The sequence below is a fragment of the Misgurnus anguillicaudatus genome, unplaced genomic scaffold, assembly GCF_027580225.2.
Source record: "Misgurnus anguillicaudatus unplaced genomic scaffold, ASM2758022v2 HiC_scaffold_28, whole genome shotgun sequence".
NCBI classification, from domain to species: Eukaryota; Metazoa; Chordata; class Actinopteri; order Cypriniformes; family Cobitidae; genus Misgurnus; species Misgurnus anguillicaudatus.
In genome coordinates this window covers 8,486,508-8,504,934 of record NW_027395278.1, presented here as the reverse complement: position 1 = coordinate 8,504,934, position 18,427 = coordinate 8,486,508, and the positions used below count along the sequence as shown (strand labels likewise).

The following is an 18,427-nucleotide window of genomic DNA, read 5'->3' as shown; positions in this document are numbered from 1 at the left end:
ATCAAAGGCTGAGCTGGAGATGATAATTCACGCATTTATTTCCTCTCGATTAGACTATTGCAATAGTCTTTTTATTTGCCTTAATAAGAAGAACATGGGCCGTCTTCAGACAGCCCAAAATTCCGCTGCTAGGCTTTTAACCCATACTAGTAAAAGGGCTCATATCACTCCTGTTTTAGCTGCACTCCATTGGCTGCCAGTGCAATTTAGAGTACATTTTAAAATTTTGGTTCTAACTTTTAGAGCCCTACAAGGACAGGCCCCCCTTTATATCACTGACCTGTTACAACCGGGTATATCCTCACGTAGTTTGAGATCAACAGATCAGAGATATTTAGTTGCCCCCCGTACTTATTTTAAAACAAGAGGGGACCGTTCGTTTCAAGCCGTGGCACCTAGGTTGTGGAACGCCTTCCTCCATCCATTCGCTGCTTAAATTGTGTAGACACTTTTAAAACTCAGTTGAAAACCCTTCTTTTTAAAGAGGCCTTTACTACTCAGTAGGGCAGTTTGGGCTGGTTTAATGTGTACCTCTGATGTTTAATGCGTACTTTTGCTGTTTTTGATGTTTTAATTGTTTTTATTATTTGTTGTGTATTCTTCTTTTCTTGTGAAGCACTTTGTGATTTTTATCTATGAAATGTGCTATAGAAATAAATTTTACTTACTTACTTACTTACTTACTTGTGCCCTATATCACCACACTCAAAACACTTTAAATTTTCTGTGCTTGCGTAAATCATATACGAATTGTCTCCTTGATTGACGCGGAACGAAACTTCCAGAGTACGCTCTGGTGAGGTCAAAAACATAAAGACTTGACGGCGGAAAGAAGTGACATGTTTAAGCGCGATGTTTTTGCAGCCTAAAGGAATCATTCGTACCGGGCTTGCAATTTTTCCAAATCTTTGAAGCTCTTTTATAATGACATCATTACTGATAAAAGGTGGTACGTTCGAAATTGTGATTTTTGTTGATGGAGCGGATAATGGTGTAACTGGGACAAAAAGTTCTTTAACCCATAAACCGCTCACAGTCAACTGATTTATCAACGATTCAGCATTCAGAAAAACAACTACTGCTTTGTTCATCCCTGAAGCTGAAACGATATTGTCATAACTTACTTGCTCTCCCACCGGTACCAGCAACTCTTCTATTGTCATGCCAGGCTCTGGTACACACCTGCACCCATTTCGGAGTGATAGATTAGGCGGTGTTCGCCCGGGAAGAGACGCCATCCCGGCGTCCTACACGGGCACACACAACCGTGACCTTATTTAACTTAGACCGAAAAACGAGGGGAAAAGAAAAAAGAAAAGAAAAACTAAGAAAAAGTGAACAGTTTTGCACAATCACTCTGAGACGCGCACTCAGTCCTCCTCACCGGCACTCCCAACATGCAACACGCAGAGAGAGAGAGAGAGAGAGAGAGAGAGAGAGAGAGAGAGAGAGAAATGTGTCTGTGTGTGTGTGTGTGTGTGTGTGTGTGTGTGTGTGTGTGTGTGTGTGTGTGTGTGTGTGTGAGAGAGAGAGAGAGAGAGAGAGATGTGTCTGTGTTAGAATGAGATATGTGTTTGAGTCAGAGAAAAGTGTGTATGAGATTTTGTTTCGTATATTTTTGCCATATTGATGTATCCTCCACTAGCCACCAGTGATAAAATACTAAATATATACATTTTCTGTGAAGCGGCTTTGCAACAGTGTGTATTGTAAAAAGCAACAAACAAATATTTGCATTGAAATTCTCTCATAGGCTTAAAAGTCTGGTCACCCTAAATAAAGAGACAGCATAGTTAAAGTTACACAGAGTAATGTAACATTGCTATTTGTTTTCTGGTATTGTTTATACAGTACAGGATGTCCAAACACGAATGGCCACACTGAGGATTCAATTTGGAAAACTGATCAAGGATAAAGCAAGCGGTAGTGGCTTTAAACAGCCAGCAGCAAGGCAGAACTGGATCTTACATCATTTGCAGTTCCTGAAGCCTTATGTTATGCAAAGACCTAGTCAGAGTAGTCTGGAAGTAAGTACATTTACTAGGGAGAGAGAAAAAAGGGTATAAGTTGGAGAAATTAAGAAACTTGTGGGAATACGGTTTTTAGACTTAAATCTTGCATTTTACAACTTGAAGATGACACCGGTGCTCAAGGAAAAGCGGACAGTGATATAGAAAAGGACACCGATCCTTCAGCTGGTTTGGAGGATACATCTTATGAAAATGACCAACCTGCCTCTCAGCCACCTGCATCTCCATATCAGTCGCGCCGTGCCAAGTGCAGGTCTCAGAAAATGGACAACATTGAATTTCAAAAAATTGGGTTGCAGACAAAATTTCTACTAGAGAGGACAAAGGGGAGTATAGTATACCTTTGGAAAACAAGTTGGGGAGGAACTTGGGTAAATTAAAAACCCAGCCCTTGTTCTAATGTTAAAACGTGCAATTATGTCTCAGATTTTTGATGCTCAGGAAAGTGAACTTTCCTCACATGTGCAAACTCATCCAGGGTTTCCCATGTCTGGAAGTTTGTACTCTCCAAATCCAACATTTTTCCCTAACCCACAATCTACAGCATCTACACCACCCCCATGCCCCTTTTCCCAACCAAATTACACATTAATGTCTCAAATAGGTGACACAGGGTGCAATCAGCTACAAGAGCTTTAACTTAAAATTGCCATTAGAGGGTTGTTCAAAAGTACTGTGAGCACTTCAGATATGTTGTGTTATTATTACGGCTGCACAATAAATCGCATGTGATAGTCATGCACATCTCTTCAGTAAAGCCTGTTCCTTAATTAGTAGTAAATTGCCATCACCTGCTTTCAGATGGGGCAGCATTTACTAAACAAAAGGTTGAAACAGGTTGTCAGTGTACTACGGCTTTGTGTAGTAGATGCTGCTCCATCTAAAAGCAGGTGATGGCGAATTACTACTACTAATAAAGGAACTGGTTTTTTTCTGACAATATGTACATGACAATCACATGCAATTTATCATGCAGCCCTAGTTATTATAAAGTTAAACTATTGAAGTAAGCAATACAGATACTTGCATCTAATACTAAAACAACAGGAAGTTTTTTCTGGAAAGAAACATAATGTTTTACTTTTTATTTGTTTCATTTTATTTGTCACAACATTTGGTTTTGTGTGTTTAAATAATTTAAATGTATGCAGTTAATTTTAAAGTTTCACTTGTATAAGATGTTTGACATTAAAATGTTTTGTACAATGTTTTGTAGAACATGTTGCTAATAACAAATTACATGAAAACATTAATTAAATACGTTTTAAATAAAACGTTGACAGTGAGGTGTTTTCAGTTTCTCTATTACACATACTGATCTTGCCATGGTACACACCCACACTGTAAACCCAAATTAGTAAGCAGAACTCAAAAAAATTAAGGCAACTCGTTGCCTCAAATTTTTTAAGTTCATCAACTTAAAACACAATTTCTTTTATAGGGTAAATATTTTGATTACTTGTTACATAAACCTTTTGATTACAATTAAATTAAAAGTTCTTATTAAGTCTACTCAATAATTTTCAGTTACATTGACTCATGGCATTAAGTTAACATTACTAAAAAAAAATAAGTACACAAAGAAGCACTTTTAAGTTATGTAAACTCAATGTTTTTATTTGTGTTCAGTTTTTTTTTACAACCATAAAATCTTTAACAATATCTTTACCTGTTAATCGTAGATTCTTAGGATTTCAGTCAAAGCATTTGATGTCTTCCCAACTTTGGTTGTCTTTCTAGACTGATGACTCTTTTCAGAAAGAAGATGTCGGTCAAGCTCAGAGCAGAATATGTTGGGCAGGTTCTGTATTGTAATCGGTTGGAACTCTAAATACACCTACATTTTTAAACAAAGACAACACAGTTATTTTAATTATGTGAATCTGGTGAATCTAATAAAGCATAAAACAGCCCCTGAATGTGGTATAGGTTATCAGGAAAGCAATAACAAGAAAAAGTGCCACTACACATTACCTCAGACTCTATTTGAGTGCAGGCCAGAGTTCCATGAGGTTTTTCACTGGTGGGCATGTCTTCACTATGGTCTGTCGCCGCAGGTCAAATGTTGTCTGCATCCTCTTTCTTATAAGTGAAGAGGATGAAATATAAATCTTTAATGAAAGTGTGTCATATTTGTAGATGAAATTTAACATTCATTTCAAATTTGGTGCCTATTTGACCGAGAAAAGGAGTGTTTGTAGTCTCACCCATAGATATGTATAAAGGCTAAATGTCTTACGGCGGAGTCTCTAACGTCCTCACCTGGCGGCCATCTTACCTCAGACAGTTCGCTCACTCTGAGCATTAAGTTTAATGGTGCAGGTACTTTTAAATGACCATAACTTGCTCAATTTTCTACCAATTTTCAAACGGTTTGGTTTCTTACAAACGTTATTAACGTGGCTATAATTCTGGATGCTTCAACATTTTTCATGATTTTTTTCTATTTTTTTAGTATAAGCATGCAGTGTCATAGGTACATCTTTGGCGTTTATAACAAACCAAACCGTTTGAAAATGTGTAAAAAATTAAGCAAGTTATAGTCATTTAAAAGTACCTATACCGTTAAAACTCAATGCTACGAGTGAGCATCATGTGGTAAGATGCCTGCCAAAATGCGGACGTTCCACTCAATTGGCCAGCAGCGCGGGTGAGACATCTAGCCTTTATACATATCTATGGTCTCGCCCCCTCAACAAAGATATTGGACTTCCTGCTTTCAATGATGCAAAATTATGATTTTTACATCATTGAAAGAAGGAAGTGCAACACTGAAATCTGTATTTCTCCTGTCTCAGTGGCAACTGAGAAAATGATGCACGACCATTCAAAAACATGTTCTAACTATACAAAGCTTAATGCAAATGGGTGAAGTGTCCCTTTAAATATTTGCAATCTGTCAGTAAAAAAAGATGAGCACAACTTACACTGCCAAATCATTTTGCAGCCAGCAACCTGAAAGGCAAACAAAATGAATGTTAGCAAGTGTATAGCTCCATTAAAGCAGGAAAACTTGAAACAGTTTAAGTAGAATTCCTTATACTTAATACTGAGTAACGTACAAGTTAACCAACAGTTTACATGATTATTGAACTTCCGAACACATGTGAAGGCAGCAAAAGTTGCAACTTTAGACCCATTTCTACGGTCTGATTAAGTGATTATCATTACATGCATCTTATCATTACATGCATCTTATAGCTCAATGAAGACGTCTTTATATATTTTCTGCTTTTGTTGTCAGTTCTGTTTCATAACCAAGACATCGATGATAAACACACACCTTAAAGAACTGACATTTTGGCTATATTTTATCACACACACAGCGCATGCACAGCTTATGTCTTTGTAACCATGTGTTTATTTACAGACGAACTAAGTTCGTGCTTATATATCCAAACAGTTAATGACAGTGACAGGTTTAAAAACGCTGACCGCCATAGGTTGATCTGAATATGCTGCTTCTCCCTTCCGATTAATCACACACATTACATTTTAATGTTTAATCACACACGCGAGAAAAGCGAGACCACGCGGGGCAGTACTGACGTGTTTCCCACTAAAGGAAAGCGACGGTTTATCCAAAACCCAGCCGCCACGGGAACGCGACTTCTGTGTTTCCAGGTTATTTACTTTATGTCCACATCAGACAACATTGGCAACGGCTGTTTTTTTGTATCGCGGGGAACGCGTGGACACAATCGACTGTTCATTAGAAAAAACACATTTAACACTTACCGTGAAACCGATGGTGCTGATTACTGCCGACAGCTCGAAGTTCGACTGCAGTCAATTGTGGCGCCAAGCCGCCAACGTCATTCCCACGTTGGGCGTTCCGATTCTCACGCACGCGCTGATCTTGGACCACGTGAGTGTCGTAAGCCAATAAAATTATGGACCTAACTGTGAGAGACATGGCCAAAGGGTTGAAAAATACACAGGGGCAGTAGTTTCATGCAAAAACATTTTGAGAGTTTATTGTCTCAAATACAAGGCCATATACAAAGTAACAAAAAAACCAAAAATAAAAAACCAAACAAAATAAAGTAATTCAAAAATGGAGCTGAATCAAGGATGAATCAAGGCAGATGTTTGTGCGGAACACTCTGAGTCGGTTTGCTAGGATTCCAAAAGCATTTTCCACCACACGCAGAGCCGGATTAAATAAATGGACTACACTAGGCAGGCTGCATTTTTTGCCCCCCCCCCATCGAGGTTATTTATGAATTGAAATCTGATACTTACCAAAGTTACTAATAAAAGTTAATTCACATTTTACATAGCCTAGTCTTTGGTTACAAATTGGTTGTTTGTATGCCAAATTAAGTCATGTGTTGTATATTAACCAGTCTATCAGACAATTTTTTGCTAAATGTATTATTTATACGTCATTACACGGCTCCTCACCTTATCCATTGGGAGTGTCATTGTTAAGGCAGTAGTACCAGTAAATAACCAATAGGTGTCAGTAATCCGCGGGAGAGCTTCGCTGCATATTTCTCTTCAAGATTGAGAATCGCAGCGAAATCCTCGTCGAGCAACAGGTCCACTGAGGTAAAGTTCCTCAAAACACTGGTTATTTATGTTTCAGTTATATGAATTATATAATAACAGTTTTTATACAGTTTTTTATACAGTTTTATCTCGAAGCAATGGTAGTGCTAAAGTCTAATGTATCGTTTCTGAGGCTGCTAGATTTTTCTTTACGCTATTCACGTTTGTGAAGTGAATTTAAAACACATATTGCTTGCATTTGACTTAGCTAGCCACTATCCATTGGTTTTGTTATCATGTTTGGTATCTAACGTGATTTTCGTGGGGCTTAAAGAAAAAACATCTTGACCCCGCTAGTTCTGCCATTGCAGTCATGAATTATGATGCAAGGAACTGTTTTTTTTTGCCTCGTTATTATACGTAAACATGCCTTATATAACGTAGGGAAATGATCGTTTGTCCTTTATTTATTTATTTTTTGCAGCAACCATGTCTGTGTCCTTAAAGGAACTCTGTCAGGTACAGAGTGGAACGATGAACTTGAAAATCAACCATTCTGATGACTGGCGTCTCCATCCGAGTCACCACCTCAGACAACAACAGTCATAAACTCACAAACACAAATACACTCAGTAATGTGCTTAATAAAGAAAGACTTAACTATGATTTTATCTGTGTTAACCTATGATATCAGTTATTGATGTATTTTAAATATTTACATATCATAGGCTTATCATACATGCATTGAAGTTTTAAAATGTATCTAATATAATACTTTAATTAAATTGAATGTTTTGGATACCACCATTAAATTATTTTGTGCATGTAAAACACAAGTAGCAATGTTTTTATTGAATTCAATTTTGAATTCAATTGAATGTTTTGCATACCACCATTAAATTATTTTGTGAATGTTAAACACAAGTAAATGTTTTATTTATTGGAGATAAAATGGCTGTTTAATTAATATAATACTTCTGTTTGTTAGGCACTAACAAGTGAAAATAGTTAGGTTTAAGTACATTTATTAAAACTCGATAGCTGTAATGCTTCTGTGCAGAAGGAAGCCCGTGAGCCACGAAGGTAAGTTTGCGAGCAGATTCATTTCCACTTATTAGACAGCAGTCCGCTCATCGTGTTTTGTATTGCATCACTTATAGATCGTAAACCTTTAAAATTGAGTTTAGTAAGATGTATACTACAGTCAGCTAGAAACTAGTACTAGAAACGTTTAGGCAAGTGTGCTAAGGCAAGTTGGAGCTAAACTCTGCAGGACACCGGCCCTCCAGGACTACAGTTGCCCATCCCTGTTCTACTTTATCATCAACTCATGATCTGATTCAATAGGCTGTGTTAGTAAACTGAGGTTAATACACAGATAATAATTTTCAGGATCCTGTCAGAATCTTGTCTTGTATTATATCTAGTCTTTGTGGCAGGGTTCTGACAGTACCAAGTTTTGTGTGGGAACATGTGGCCTTAGATTTATTTATCCAGCCCATGTTTTCCTTGTCTTGTCTCTTTTACCCCGCTCCCTTGTGATCCTCGTTTCTCATTATTGTTTTTACCTGTTGTCCTCATTATTTGATCCCTATTTAAAGTCCTCGTGTTTGCTGTTCTGTGCACTTTGGTTTGTTATATAATAATAATGCATTTCATTTCATGGCGCCTTTCAGAACACCCAAGGTCACCTTACATAAGACAAAACACATATCAAAGAAACAGCAAACATGTAAATTACATTTAAAACTTAATTAAAATATTCATAAAAAGCCTGTATAAAAAGATATGTCTTAAGACGCTTTTTAAAAGTCAACAAGCACTCGCTATTGCGAACTTTAAGGGCAAGGGAATTTCATAGACGGGGGGCAGCATAACTAAAAGATCTGGCACCCATAGTATTAAGTCGAATCCGAGGTACCACAAGAGAAATTGAAGATGAAGATCTAAGTGCACGTGAAGGAGTGTAAACATGAAGAAGTTGTGTAAGATACTGTGGTGCAAGATTATGAAGTGCCTTATAAGTGAGTAGCAAGATTTTAAAATCTACTCTATACTTTATTGGAAGCCAGTGTAATTGCTGAAGAACCGGAGATATGTGAGCAGTATAAGGTGTTCTAGAAAGAACACGAGCTGCAGAATTCTGAACCATCTGAAGTTTATGCAGCAATTTGGAAGGAATACCTGTGAAAAGAGCATTGCAGTTGTCTATAAGTGAAGTGACTAGTGTGTGAATAAGAACTGCAGTATTATTATTTGAAAGAAAAGGGCGAAGACGGTTAATATTACGCAGATGGAAATATGCAGTCCACGTGATATTATTTATTTGTGCTTCAAAGGATTGTGTGGTATCCATGATGACACCCAAGCTTTTAACCTGTGAGGAAGGACAGATATTGTGTCCTTGCCGTTGTACATCTTGCTGTAAGTAGTTAGTCCAGTGTATACCTAGTCTAGTCTGTCATTTGTAGTTCATTGTTAGTTTTTATGTCTAGTTTAGTGTCAGTTTAGTGTTGTGTATATCCTGTCTTTTTTTGCCCCATCGTGGTTTTTTTCCTTGTTTTCGTTAAAAAAGTCCTGTATTGTCCTGTCTGTGCTTGGGTTCATCTGCCCCCAAATCCTCACCATAATAATAATTATTCATTACATTTATATAGCGCTTTTCTGCTGCACTCAAAGCGCTTAACATATGAAAAGGGGAATCTCCTCAACCACCACCAATGTGCAGCATCCACCTGGATGATGTGACGGCAGCCATATTGTGCCAGAACGCCCACCACACACCAGCTTATTAGTAGAGACGAGACAGAGTAATATCGCCAATTAGACGCCGAAAGACATCCTGGGATTTTTAACGACCACAGAGAGTCAGGACCTCGATTTAACATCTCATCTGAAGGACAGTGCTTTTTGACAGTGTAGTGTCCCCATCACTATACTGGGGGGTTAGGACCCACACAGATCACAGGGTTAGCACCCCCTGCTGCTCTCACTAACACCACTACCAGCAGCCACCTGGATTTCCCAAGAGGTCCAGATCCAGATACTAATCAGGCTCAACCCTACTTTGCTTCAGTGGGCAAGCTGTCTTGGGCTACAGGGTGATATGGCTGCTGGTATGCTGAAACTTTGCTCAGTTTCTTTCTTCTTCTCCAAAATGAATGACATTTTTGAGGGCCTAAACATGCTCAAAAACTCATGAAACTTGCACACACGTCAGAAGTGACGAAAATGTACATGTGGTAAAGGCGTCAGAAGGCGTGTAGAAATGACTCGATAGCACCACCTGCAGGATTCAAGAGAACAGCTCTCCCGCTACGAAAAACGTTCAGATATGAAATTTGGTAGGGTCATTTATCACCTCAAGACATACAAAAAAGTCCCTTAAAACCAAGCCCTGAACCCCACAGGAATTTTCACTGTGATTTCTGTGCAAATGTTGGCATTTCCAGGCTTCATACTTTACCAAACTCCTCCTAGAGATCATCATCATATTTGGTCTGTGTCATCTAAAGGCCTTTGCGATGTTAAATTGCAGAGATCTTGACTTTTCGTTGGAGGGTGTGTCTGTGGTGGTCTGACAAATTTCGGCGTCTTCTCCATGAAACAGGATGTTGTTCTAACTCAGGCATACATTGTCCAATCTGCCCCATGCTTTACATGTTTGATAAGGCCAATATTCAACTACAATCATAGCGCCACCTAGAGGCAGCAGGGAATGTCATGTTTTACGGTGTGATTTACTGCACATTGAAATTTATTCAGATCGTCTTTATATTTGGTCAGACTGATCTTCAGTCCTTTGCGATGATAAATTGCGAAGATCTTGACTTTTTGTTGAAGGGCGTGTCCGTGGCGGCCTGGAAAATTGTGGTGTTTCGCCATGAAACAGGAGGCTGTTGCAGGGCCGGTGGAAGTCATTTTGAACAGGGGGTGCTGTGATTTTTTTTTTAACAAAAAACCTATGAGCCTATAGGCCCATTTAAAATACATTTTAAAAATAAATACATTGATTTTCACACTATATTGTCATATACACTTAGTGCACACAGCAGGGTCTGAAACACACAGACATCATCAGTTATCAGATGAATATACAGTTTGCGCTAATTAGAAGCAGAAATACTTATAACAATTCCAGGGGAAATTACTTTCGTTACAACTTCAGACATACATTACATACATATATTTACATACAACATATAATATTATAAAAACATAAAATATTAAATAAACTTCACAATTTTCAATGTCCAGACGAACATATTTTACTTTCGTTTTTAAGTTAGGATCACACGTCGATTAACAGTGGAAAAATATTCTCACAGTTACATACCTAGTACATTTTTATATAGACCTTTTTTTACTAAATATTACTATTGCTGGCTTTTTTATAAATAATTCATACATTGAACAAAAATAATAATGGATTTAGTTCTGATATTATATAGTTTTATAAAGAAATACATGGTGTAAAATTACATTTTTAGAATATATTAGGCTTTATATAAGGTTTGCACTCTAAAAATCCTTTATTTGTTACAAAAAAAAGATAAAGAATTTACAAACGTTCTCATTTCACCATATCCACAGGTACAGAGTCATTATATACAATAAATTCGTGGGGTAGCATTTAAAAAAACGTTTAAAAATAGATGCATTTGTTTAAAAGCAAAGCATTTATTTACTTAGCTACAGATGAAGCAACTCTTTGCGCCTTCTAACGTCTCATAATCGGTCATCATTTATGTCCAAGAGACTCAATAATAATCTTTTACATTTTAATCCTTTAATTTCTCTAATTAAAAAGGCATGTTTGTGCTGCTTCGCATCCATGAATGTGATAACAAACCCGCATTGTCATCCCGTTAATACTGTATGCGCATATTATCAACGCGCTCTTTACTCTAGCAAAAGACACTCGGATCGGGAATTGCGACGGTTGTATAATAAAGTCCAAAGTCTCTTAATGAGGGGACGATTGCCCAGGGAGTTCAGAATTTCTGTGTGGGCATGCATCAGCCAAAGGTGTGTGAGTCTTTTCTGGGTCCTGGTGAGTGCGTCTTCGAAAGACGCAAGGCGGAGAAGTGCGCTCGGATGAGGCCACGGAGATGGGTAGGCACATGAAATTAAAATCCAAAATACACGTAATAACCTACGTGTGTCAAAAATAATTTCAAAAATAAGTAATATATAGACGGGTTGCCGGTTTACAAACATTACAGGGTGCGCGCGCATCCAGGAGGCAGAAAGCCCGATTGGTGAGCTGATCCGCTACTGCAACAACCTTAATTATTGAAGCGTTCTTTATTGTTTGTATATAAATAAAATTTGATTTTAGTTGGAACTGTTTTTCTTTATTTTTGCAGTGTTACTGTGATACATGTATGAATTATAATGTTGGGCTAGTAACTAGAGGTCGACCGATTTATCGGCCGGCCGATTAATTGGCCGATTTTTGGCATATTTTTAAAAATCGGCTTTGGCCGATTTTGCTGCAAAATTAGGCCGATTATTAGGCAGGCGCATCTGCGGGCACCTAAGCGCTGTTGTAGAACTCGTGACGCTGCCTCTTGCTGCAAGCAGATCGCTCCCGTCTCGTGTGTGTGCAGCCATGCCTTGTTCACAAACAGCTTTACTAAATGATGGCGGATCGCGCGAATTAAGCAGCCAGTACAACAGCGCGACGGGCTTATGTCTCGCGGTGCACTGTCCGTGCAAAGATTAGGCTCATTTCATGTGATTAATGAGTGATGATGCGTTTTGTTTGCGTGACAGAGAGAGAAGAGCCGCGCGTGCACGCTTTCTGTCTCCCTGCTTTTATTACTCAAAACAAAACTGACTCGATGGCGAAAGGTCGGAAGACCAAATCATATCCACAAAGGAAATGTTTTTCGTGTTGTTACAGTAAGACTTTGTTTACAGTTTTGCGCTGCTCAGCCTGGATTAGAACACAGCGCGTCCGATTCGCGAACTGACTCCTTTGAACGGATTCGTTTGAATGAACGGTTGAAACAACAGATCTGTCCCAACACTAAACTCACAAGACGTCACTGTCAGCACAATCAGTCACTTATAGCGTCTTAGAAATGAGAATGTAAATGTGTTTAGAAAGATTTGCCCTAAATAACAGTCTCAACTAAAAACCATAGACATTTACTATGTTAACTTTATGATGAATAAATATTTTATCAGGTCTACCAAATAAGGATTTTATCCTACAAAGCAATAAAAGCCATGGTAAAAAACTGATCAAAGATGATGACAGCAGAGTGTCAGGTAAGATCTGTGTCTGATAAATGCATGGTGCAGAGGAGGTTGTAAAACTCTTCAGAAAGACCACTCATATATTTTTAAATACTTTGACTTAAATAGTGACATTTTTGCATTTAAAATATCTGCTAATAATGATGAGAACATTTTGATTATTATGTACATATAGAAAATCGGCCAAACATATCGGCCATCGGCTGCCCTGATTTCTAAAAAATCGTCATCGGCCAGAGAAAAAGCATATCGGTCGACCTCTACTAGTAACGTAATAGTCGCATCTACTGTATGTTAACATCAGGCACCCAGCACTGGCTCTGTTGATACTACACTGAAAAAAATGATTCATTGAATTTAATCAATTTTTTTAAGGTAAGTGGTTGCAATCAATTTATTTAAGCTACATTTAAACAAAAAAGATTAGTAAAGCAAAGTAAAATATAAAACTTTTGTTTAAATGTAGCTTAAATAAATTGATTGCAATCACTTACCCTAAAAAAATTAATTAAATTCAATGAATCATTTTTTTCAGTGTATTATCCATGCAACAACTCATTTGCATTTTGATTTACAGACACAGCTACTAGCCTAAAACACAAGGCACGTCTCTTCTTTCTGCATCTCAGTTGCGTGCGCAACCAGTTAATGACGTCGCCGACGCCGAGCGACCCATCTATAAATTGTGCAAAAAATTTTACTTAAAAAATCTCCCTCTCACCAACAGAGGGTGCTGCAGCACCCGCAGCACCTCCACTTCCCGCGGGCTGTTGTAATTCAGGCAAATAATGTCTTATCTTCCCCGGACCTCACTTGTTTGATAAGGGTCCTGGCCTGAACACATCAACAAAGCAAAATACAGATATAGTCATAGCGCCACCTAGAGGGAGCAGGAAATATGATGTTTTACGCTTTCAAGCACTGCTCTTAGAGATTTAACCATATCAACATCAAATTTTGCCATTTCCAGGCTTCATACTTTAATGAACTCCACCTACAGATTTCATTAGATTAAAACCCTAGGTGACATCTAAAAGCCTTTGTGATGCTAAATTTGGAGATCTTAACTTTTCGTTTTAGGGTGTGTCCATGGCAGCCTGCCAAATTTCAATTTTTCGCCATAAAGGCTGTGAATCTAGTCATCATACAGCTGTAAAATAGGCAGCGTTTGATTGCTTACATCTTTCTTGCACTTCCACTTTCTGAGTAATCGCGCAGCTGTCCTCCTTTGAGTTGCACCTCTTGCGGCACCGTAAGAAGCTAAACGAGCGCTGAATGTTGGGTTAAATAAGACGAATGTCAAAAAATTACTAAGGTCTGGACCTCGGGGACCTTAATTGTGGGTACGGCCATGCACATGAGTGAAAAAAATACAGCAGAGAAGAATGTCTTTTTGAGCGTGAGAGCGTGAGATTGAGGCTGAATGCGTGACTGTCACGCCAGATGCGTGAAAGTTGGCAACCCTGTATACTACATAAATGAGTGATGTGTTAAGACTATAGATTATGTTATTTGCTGTTGCAACAGAGACCAGCTAGTGTATGAAGACGGTGCAGTGAGTAAATATCATTCCCTAATCTCCCAATCGGTCCATCATGTTGGTGCTTCACTCTACGTTCCTAGTTCTGTCTCCAGTACACATGCGTCTGCATGGCAGAGATGGATGCGGAGGGTGAGTGTGCCTGGGCTTTCGGAGCATTCGACTCACATGACGGATCAATTGCCAGTTTGACTCCTGCTCAGAGTCAAAGCAGTTTTCGAGCTGTAAATAATTTCACAATGAATGTATTATAAAGTCAAATGTTAGCTAATATTATCACTAATACTTATGTGTTTCATGACATATTACTGAGCCATTAAGCTATATTATTTTAGGAGTATGAAATTCCTCATTAAAATAATCTTTGTGAAGTAAACATTTTAAATGTTTTCCTTCTGAGTTTTCCCAGCGTCCGACTATATCAACCGTTTTGATTCCCTCATTGGTTAGCTGTTCGAAACATCACAAAACTACAAGGATAGCAAAGTGCGGTCTGATGCGCACTTGCGAAAGGGGTGCATTAAGTGCGCTTATGATCACCCCTGGAAAACACCATTAGAGAATTGGGACACCCTACGGTCTTGCACCCCGTAGCGAGAACGTGCATTGAGGGGCGGAAGTGCGGATATTGGGACAGGGCCATTTTGTAGTGGTGTCCGAAACCTGAGTGAACAACTTCGTTCCCTATATTCGTTCACTACTTTTTACCCACAATGCACTGAAAGATCAAAAATTTACGTTTATACAAATTATTTTTAGTTCTTGTTGTTATTTTCTAGTTTTTTTATAATTGCGATATCGTTTGTTTAAAATATAATACACATTTTTTATAAACAATAAATAAACAAAAGTAAATATATAGGACAAGCAGTTGTTTTGTTCTCCTTATTATCAACTAACTAATACAATAAATGTGACAAACAGTAAGAAAGTAGACTTTACCGTTTCACAGTACAGTGAATAAAGTCTCACAGGTGTAAGGGTTTGTGACAAATCTCTGTGACAGCTCTATGACGCATGGTATTTACATCAGTGTCCGAATTTGCGCACTCATTTACCATCACTTCTCTACCATATAGGGGACTCAATTGTCATTTAATAGATAGGGAATAGTGAAAAAGTGAATGTACGAATGTAACATTTTTACTAAACAAGCAGTACAACATCTTTAGGTTTGTATTTTTTTCCTCATCCAGTGGTTCATTCAATACAAATATAAGCCAAACATTCTGAATCGTATGTAAAAGAATGCGTGTTTTAAACTGCAAAGTTTCGATACTTTACTTTCAGAGTGTCAGATAAATATATACATTGTTTGCATGGATTGATCAAAGAGATACGTCACAGTAGGGCTGTGCAAAAAAATCGCCTGCGATTCTCATGCGTGTTTCATCAGTAAAGTTGGTTCCGTGATTAGAAGTAAATCGCCATCAGCAGCTTTCAGATGGAGCGGCATTTATTCCACAGACCCGTAGTTCACAGAGAAGCTAGGCAAAATCGCATAGATTGTCGGAGTCGATTTTCCTGGATTTTGAACCCGATTTTGCCTAGCTTCTCGGTGAACTACGGGTCCGTGTAATAAATGCCACAAGGTACAAATTATTTAACAGGTTATATTAACACTCTGGGGTCAACTGCGGAGCGGGCGCCGCAAACTCTTTATTTTTCAGTCACTCCGCAAAGAGACTTAGATTACTCTGCTGATTTTGGACATACAGATATGATTTATACATCATTTAAAACGTTAAAGTGTCTAGTTTTTTTCTGTCCACTCCCAATAAAATCAGAATGTTGTCCTTTTCGCAAAATTAGGAAAATAAACATGATGCGTGCTTTGTTCTCTCTCCCTCAGTGAAGTCCTTTCAGAAACGCGTCAGAAAAATTTACTGTAACTTAACGAAAACTTAGAAACAAAGGATAAATGTCTACATAATGCTTGGAATGTCTGCTTTTAAATGATGTAAGTGAGATTGAAAACAGATATTGTCATTCGGTGTAAACTGTATGAGAAGGAGGAGAGGTACCGATATGCAGTTGTTCTTTTGAGCTTTTTAATGCACAAAAGTAAAACTGTATGTAATGTGTGTGTGTGTGTGTGTACCTGGTAATTATCACGTCGTGGGGACCAATTGTCCCCACAAAGATAGGAATACCAGTTTTTTTGTGACCTTGTGGGGACATTTGGACGTCCCCATGAGGAAACAAGCTTATAAATCAAACAGAATGATGTTTCTTGGAAATGTGAAGTAGTAGAAAGTTTTCTGTGATGGTTGGGGTTAGGGAATGGGGTAGGCAAGGGGAATAGAATATACAGTTTGTACGGTATAAAATGCATTACGTCTATGGAATGTCCCCACAAAACATGGAAACCAGAATGTGTGTGTGTGTGTGTGTGTGTGTGTGTGTGTGTGTGTGTATTTACATTCTATTGAACATTTTTGTTATGAATTCCCAAGTAAACCTTATCATGGTTTGCTACAGAGAAAGTTACATTCCTGTTGAACATTCCTACAAGGCTCATTATGTGGCTCATTATGCAACTCTTTTGTTTCCTGAGCTGTCAATCACTAATTATTTAGGAGCTTTCCTGCCTCCACTCATACAGCCTTTTACAAGCAAAAGTGTCTTAGAAATTGTAAATTAATATATTGTTTTATGTGAACGAGCAGGCCGAATGATTTTTTTTTAAATCATTTTGATGATCTAGACCAGGGGTGCCCAACCCTCCTCCTGGAGGGCTACCGTCCTGCAGACTTCAATTCCAACCAGCTCCAACACACCTGTCTGTAATTATCAAGCAACCCTGAACACCTTGATTAGCTGCTTCAGCTGTGTTTGATTGGGGTTGGAGCTAAAATCTGCAGGACGGTAGCCCTCCAGGAACAGGGTTGGGCACCCCTGATCTAGACTACTAGATCCTCTTTTGAAAAGTCTTGGGAAAACATGTTTAGAATATGTTTTGTGGACTTATATCAGTGACTTAAAAATGTAGCTTTTTCAAAAACCACACATAAAATTTTTTCTCTCAAAAATACAAACATGTACATACATGTAGCTCATATAATATTGTAGCCCAGTTTGTGCTGAACACAGTGTTATGAGACTTCTGCCATTGATATGTTTTTAAGCAACTGAAAAAAGCACAAATGTCAGTGCATGTCAAAACGTCCCCAGGGCCCTAAAAACCCTTAGACCCCAGAGGGTGCTGCACTCACATGACAAATTCTATAAACTGCAATTAAAGCAACTCTATGTCATTTCCATGTAAAAATGACTTACAGCTCCCCCGTGTGGTTGAAAAGCGCAACAGTGCCTGGTATCAGACACTCTTCTGCAGGCAGGGGGAGGGGCGGGGGCTGTGTGCTCTACCCTCCACCGCCACTTTCAGAGTTTGCTAGAAGCAGCTAGGAGGTTGCTCAGGTTGCAGCAACATTGCAATTTGTCTAGTTAAAAGTTGTTCTATCACTGAAATAATTTTAGAGACATTATTTAAAGGTAAAAAAACTACATAGTGTTGCTTTAAAAAAAGAGATATGAAACTGACTTACCACAGACAATAACACCGGGTGTCCGAGGCACCTGCTCCAGTTTGATATCTTCTGCCAGACATGTATCTTCTACATGATAGAACATGGAGTCCTCCTTCTCATCAAAGTAGTTGAGCAGAAGCCGGATCATTCTCTATCACATCATCTGAACAGTCACTCTGCTGTCCCTGCATCCCATGAAGCCTTGCATAATTCTGAAGGAACTGTTTGCTCTTGTTGACACAAACTGTGGTCATGTAGTCGAGAAGCCTTTCCCCTTCAAATCCAAATTTCATGTGAATGTCTCTTTGAGCTCAATCACAAGTTCATCAAACCAAAACGGCCACTTCTCTCTAAGGCATTTGATATTTTTTCCCTGGTTAACATGTTGACGCTGTGTGTAAAATGTGGACTTCATTAGACATTTTACCTCCTCTGGATTGGTATCATCCATTTTTTGCTGCTGGCTCTCTTGAGTTTCTTCAAAGGGCAGAAATGTTACATTTCATTTAATACATCCATAAGTGTCCTGCATTGCTGCTTTCTCTTCTAATGGGATCTCGTCTGTG

General features: G+C 38.4%; 1 long non-coding RNA gene across 1 annotated transcript; it reads right to left on the bottom strand.

The window, feature by feature from the left end:
• Positions 1-3,704: 3,704 nt before the first annotated feature.
• Positions 3,705-5,943, bottom strand: LOC141362594 (uncharacterized). Its single transcript, XR_012368321.1, has 4 exons — positions 5,769-5,943; positions 4,958-4,985; positions 4,005-4,112; positions 3,705-3,867 (listed from the first exon to the last, which is right to left on the bottom strand). It is a non-coding gene; the product is annotated as an uncharacterized lncRNA (long non-coding RNA).
• Positions 5,944-18,427: the final 12,484 nt, after the last annotated feature.